At 32.8% G+C, this 6,552-nt stretch overlaps 2 non-coding genes across 2 annotated transcripts; both read left to right on the top strand.

Annotated features, from left to right (window-relative positions):
- Nucleotides 1-4,870: 4,870 nt before the first annotated feature.
- On the top strand, nucleotides 4,871-4,944 carry TRNAP-UGG. Its single transcript has one exon. It is a non-coding gene; the product is annotated as a tRNA-Pro (tRNA).
- Nucleotides 4,945-5,103: 159 nt separating this feature from the next.
- TRNAW-CCA lies at nucleotides 5,104-5,177 on the top strand. Its single transcript has one exon. It is a non-coding gene; the product is annotated as a tRNA-Trp (tRNA).
- Nucleotides 5,178-6,552: the final 1,375 nt, after the last annotated feature.

Genomic DNA, 6,552 nt, shown 5'->3' with positions numbered 1-6,552 from the left:
AAAAAAATTGAAAAAAAAAAAACAGAAAAAAGTCATAACAAAAAGAAATGGTAATGGGGCCTTTGTCCTATATGTGCAAATGAAAATCGGGTGAATCTTTACCCGGAGTAGAGCATAAACCTAAAAAGATGAAAGAGACCCACTCAGTAACAAGAGAATACCATCGTGATTTGGATTGATTTTCGATGAAACAATACATCAATGAGAAGTTAATTAGATGGGTTTAGTGACTTTTTTATTATATTTAGAAATAGTAAAAAAAAGAGTCAAAACTCGTGTTTATTGAAGAAGAAAAAAGCCTTTCGTTAGAAGTCAGAAAGAACCTGTTATGAGAAAAAGGACTGGAATCTATACATTGATTCTTTTTTTTTCGCAATTTTTTTGAACCGTATGCACCAAAAGGTGCATGTACGGTTTCTAAGGAATATACCTGTACCCTAATCAACCGACTTTATCGAGAAAGATTACTTTTTTTAGGTCAAGCAGTTGATAGCGAGATCTCAAATCAACTTATTGGTCTTATGATATATCTCAGTATCGAAGATGATACCAAAGATCTGTATTTGTTTATAAACTCTCCCGGCGGATGGGTAATCCCCGGAGTAGCTATTTATGATACTATGCAATTTGTACGACCAGATGTCCATACAATATGCATGGGGTTAGCCGCTTCAATGGGATCTTTTATCCTGGTTGGGGGAGAAATTACCAAACGTCTAGCATTCCCTCACGCTTGGCGCCAATGAGGTTTTTATTTGAGAGAAATTAAAGAAGACTATGCCTTCGCCCTATGAAATATGAATATTAAGTAATAATAGCATGGCACTTCGAATTCGATACGAGAAAATTTTGCATTGTCAAAAAATTAGATTATGTATCGAAAGGGTGGTATGAGAGAAAGGATATTTCCGATTTTATCTTATTTATCGGGAGTCCACTTCAGCGTCACAAACCTTTTTGTTTTTATTTTGGAAGACTCTTAACAATATTTATGTTATGTAAAGAGAGTGAAAAAAGATTTTTCCTCATTTGATTGCATCAAAAAGAAACTTTGGGATTGCTGAATCACAGACAAAAAAACAATAAAAATTAATATAAATATATAAGGCAACGGAGCCATCATAGTATTTTTTAACTATTTGGAAAGGAAGGGTGGCATTTTGATCAGTTAACCATCTGGGTCTGATATATTCTTCTCTTTCTTCAATGGAAGGGAAGGGTCAATTTTATTGTAGAGCCGTATGCAATGCACAAAAGATAAAAGATGCCCGTACGGTTGTTCAATTCTATCCTTTTCCTATTATTATTTATCTTTCTTTTCTCTTCCGAGATAGAGGAACTTTTTATTATGTTATATCATCAGGGTAATGATCCATCAACCTGCTAGTTCGTTTTATGAGGCACAAGCGGGAGAATTTATCCTGGAAGCGGAAGAACTGCTGAAACTGCGTGAAACCCTCACAAGGGTTTATGTACAAAGAACGGGCAAACCTTTATGGGTTGTATCCGAAGACATGGAAAGAGATGTTTTTATGTCAGCAACAGAAGCACAAGCTTATGGAATTGTTGATCTTGTAGCGGTTGAATGAAAATAACATGGATTTCACGAAAATCCGCGATTTGAGATTTTATCTCTGACTTTAATATTCTATTACATATTTATTAATATAGAAGTAATTCATAATCATCCGGTTAGGATCAATCTAAACCAGTCCATTATGTATACAATTCAACATGCCAACTATTAAACAACTTATTAGAAATGCAAGACAGCCAATAAGAAATGTCACGAAATCCCCCGCCCTTCGGGGATGCCCTCAGCGTCGAGGAACATGTACTCGGGTGTATGTGCGACTCGTTTAGATCATATCATGAGCAGGCACAAAAGTAAAAAAACAACCTCTCTAGTATCAATGATACGTACCGGCGAATATAATATGTAAGAGGGGGACTCCATTTACTATCTAAAAAAATAAGACAATCTATCATATCCCTCCATTGTGTATGAATTTTATGGTTTCCATTGGTGCAAATCCAATAATGATGAGAAGCAATTCTCCATTGGTAACAAACGGTTATCCATTAAGCGGAGAAATTTTTATTTAAAAAGTATAAAAAGTAGGCCTTATTCTGACAAGAACGGACTGAGAGGGTCAGCTACCCAGCTAATTTTCATAAAAAAATACCGTTACGGTATAGGTAGATCTCGTTGTGAAAGACCTATTACTAGATAATTCATGGGTAGAGCCAAGGAGGATGAACTATACAAGTTACCAATAACGTTGATTAAATGAAGTAAAGGCTCCGGTGTATAGAAAAGACCTCACCGTTTACGAAGTCACCATAGAAACGATGGAATCCACTATTTCTTTATCTGCCTATTTACTTTGATTTTTTACACTTATAGCGCAGAATACAATTTCTTATTTTTTTCTTAATTTCGCCTAAAACAAAAAAAAGAAAAAATCGTGGTCGGGAAGGTTATAGCAGCCAAAGCCATTGGAATTTTTACTTTATACATTGGAAAAATTCGTTTTGTTATTAATAGATTAGGAAAGGGCAAAAGAATAACTGAAAGAAAAGAAATCAATTAGTTATTCTTCAAAGTTTCAGCTGTTCAATGACTAGAATTAGACGGGGATATATAGCTCGGAGACGTAGAACAAAAATTCGTTTATTTGCATCAAGCTTTCGGGGGGCCCATTCAAGACTTACGCGAACTATTACTCAACAAAAAATAAAAGCTTTGGTTTCGGCTCATCGAGATCGGGATAGTAAAAAGAGAAATTTTCGTCGTTTGTGGATCATTCGGATAAACGCAATAATTCGTGAAAGAGTAGTAGAATGGGCACTATCCTATAGTTATAGTAGATTAATACACGATCTGTACAAGAGACAGCTGCTTCTTAATCGTAAAATACTTGCACAAATAGCTATATCAAATAGGAATTGTCTTTATATGATTTCCAATGAGTTATATAAATATAAAGAAGTCGAAGAATCCAGTGGAATAATTTAAACAGACTTTCCCGGAGTTCATTCTCCGGGAAAGTAGAGTCGAAATTACTATAAATAAAAAATGCTAAAGTAGTCAAAATCAATGAATGCGTTCAAGAAAAAAAGCTTTCTCCAATTCGTTTTTGTTCTTACGACACGATAATCAAATCTGGATTCTCGGAAAAACACTAATCTGTGTTTGAGTTCGGATTCAAATTATGTTCAAGTGAAAAAAGAGTAAGCCTATTTATTTCTAGTTCTAAGACCAGTAGTTCTAGCAGTCGACTCGGTTCTTTCAAACTGTTTCTCATTATTCAGAAAGGGTAACAAAGATAAAATACGAGCTTGTTTTATAGCAACAGTAATTAATCGTTGTTGTTTCAAGGTCAATCTATTCACCCGTCTGGATAATATTTTTCCTTGTTCACTAATAAATCGACTAATTAAACTCATGTTTCTATAATCAATTAGATCCCCCGATTGAATCGGGGGCAAACGCCTACGAACAGATCGCTTGGATTTAAGAAAAGATCGTTTGGATTTATCCATGGTTTGTTTTAGTTTATTCCTTATCCCGAAAATCCTAGTTCTTAAGTCTAATTCATTTTAACGCTATTCTAAATAGGATTTTTTTCTTTTCTATTTAAATATGTTATATATAATGCCATTTTGTCCCTTTCCTTGAAAGGGTAAGATATAGATACTCAGCTCGATCTATTTCTTTATCTCCCCATGAACCGTATGCTTGTAACAATAGGGACAGAATTTTTTCAATTCTAATCGATTGGGTGTATTGTGCCGGTTCTTTTGAGTAATATATCTGGAAATCCCCGTTGATACCTTATTAACACTGTTTCGAACACAATCGGTACATTCCAAAATCACCGTTACTCGTACGTCTTTACCCTTGGCCATGAACCCCCCTTGGATTTTTTATTTACTCAACTCGTCTATTTTCGATTCGATATTAAGAAGAAAGGAAGGAAAAAAATAGAAGTTACTAACTCGAAATCCAATTATAAAAACTATAGTAAATGAAAGTCATAGTAAATAATAAGGAATATAAAAATTTCTAAACTCTATTTCAAATCGAAGTACAGTATTTTAGTTTTCAGTTAAATCTCTTGTAATACTTTTTCCTTCGACGCGTATTTTCTATTCTTATTCTAAACCCATTTTTCTATTATTAATATTCATTTTAGAATTCGAACTTGAACCCAGGTCTCGCAGATGTTGAATCGAATCCACTTTTATTTTTTCTCTTTCCTCCCTTATTCTAAAAAGGGAAAAAAGAGAAAAGAGGAGAAGAGGGGTTAGTCACAGATATTTGATTGTATCTTTAATCTTCTTCATCCCTTCCCATGTCAATAACTAGAATGAAAAAAAGGGGAAGGTCAACGCATCCGGAAAAAAACGATTAATCTCTATCAATAGACCTGCCAAAGCCCCGAACCATAGTGTACTTAGTACTGGTGCCACGGAGAGATATGTTTTAAAATCTCGCATTGAAAACCCTCCCTTGTTTATTTATTGTAATACAGATAATGCATATATGATCAGAGGCATATGTAGTTAAGGACCGGTTATAATTGTACACATAGTCTTTAAGTTAAATTGAGTTATACAATGATCCGGTAAATAAGATTTTACCCTTTCTTAGAATCTTAAATTAAAACCAAAAAAACCTCTTACTAAGCATTTCCGAAAAATACTCATTTATTTTTATTATATATAATAAATATTATTATGTTAAACATATCTTAAATGAGACCAAAAAGACGAAATGGGCAGAAAATTGTGTAGATCAATCGACGAAATAATGATGTGGAAAACAAAACAGTAATTTTATACAATGAGACTGTAGAATAATGGAAGGGATGTGGCGCAGCTTGGTAGCGCGTTTGTTTTGGGTACAAAATGTCACGGGTTCAAATCCTGTCATCCCTACCTATTACTGCTCCTTTCAGCAGTAACGAGGGATCGACTGAGATCGATTCGAATTGGATATAATCTTTCATTTTTGTGTTTATGATACTATCCATACAAAAAGTATTGGGGTTATAAAAAAATCCTTTTCTTTACAGCCTTGTCTGTTCGGATAAAAAAGCGCTCTTAGTTCAGTTCGGTAGAACGTGGGTCTCCAAAACCCGATGTCGTAGGTTCAAATCCTACAGAGCGTGGTTTTTTTATTCTTAGATCTGAACTAGATTCAGTAACAACTTGGACATCAATTAGGAATTTGACCCCCTATGGATTAAATAAAAGGAAAGGAGGAGGTCAATCAAAAAAAGATATATTAATTAATCAAAGGTCCAACTGATCACCACGCCTGTATTGTAAATATGCAGTTACGAATAATCCAGCCAAAGTAATAGGAATTAGACCTAACACGATTCCAAATAGAAAAACTTCAATCATTTCAATTTATTTGAAAGAAAAAAAAAAGAAGTAATATCTATACCTAAATATTAATCCGAATTGACATGAATCTCAATGATTGGGAATTGACAATTGAGGCAGTAAGTGTAACTATAGAATGTGCAAAATTGGTTTCTTTTTATGAATCGTTCATTTCAAATATTAATTTTAAATAAGTCGTATTTTGTTCAAACCAATAAATAGAGCTGAGGTTATAGTTAAAGCTGCTAGTAGAAAACCAAAATAACTTGTTATAGTAAGCATGAAGGGGCTAAATGAAATTTGTTTTTTATACATATGTTTATAAAGCACTTACCTAAGTTTCAATTTTTGCCAATAGGATACACAAAAATATCAATTGAAAGAATAAGTTCAATTGAAAATTTGTTATTCATCTATCATTATATACGGCGCTAATAAAGATAAAGTATAAAGTAAGAGGTATATAAAATCGATTTATCGTCTGTAACATCTACCTATTCTGCGATTTCAACCAACCCACTCATTGAGTAACTCTTAGGTAAACTAATAAAAAGAACCGGCTCATGTAACTTCATTCAAAAATGAAACTCTTTTTGAATTATTATGGAATAAAATTCGAAAATTATTTCTATTTTGATCATTTCTTCTATTTTTAAATTTATCGAATCTATTCTTGATTTTAGAGCAAAGAATAAGCATATAAACTAAACCTTTTGACTTTGCTTTAAGTTTAACTCATTAGATTTGGTAATAGGTTCATTCACATAATATCTTGAACAACTGAGAATAAAAATGTTATTACCGAATCACTCAAAAAAAGATTTTTTTGATTCAACTAAGTTTTAAAACTAATCATTTTTATTTTTTTTATAAGTTCCACATTTTATCTTTCCATATTCTAAAGCATCATCCTTGTAACTAAATCCTTCGACTTTGATCGAATATAAGAAAGCATTACAATTCTTTCTCTAAAATCAAAAATTCCTTCTACAACTACGAAAAGGGAATTTTTAGATCTCACATCTACTTACAAAAAAAATAAAAGTGTGGGAATATAATAATCTCTTTCATTGGAAGAATTTTCTATTGAATGAGGCATCATTTTACATCAACTAAAGAAAAAGTAAAGCAAAAACAAAAAAGAAATTATTTAAC

This window comes from Coffea eugenioides, unplaced genomic scaffold (genome assembly GCF_003713205.1).
Source record: "Coffea eugenioides isolate CCC68of unplaced genomic scaffold, Ceug_1.0 ScVebR1_2605;HRSCAF=3665, whole genome shotgun sequence".
Taxonomy (NCBI): Eukaryota; Viridiplantae; Streptophyta; class Magnoliopsida; order Gentianales; family Rubiaceae; genus Coffea; species Coffea eugenioides.
Note: the sequence above shows the minus strand (reverse complement) of the source record. Positions and strands in the feature narration are given on the sequence as shown.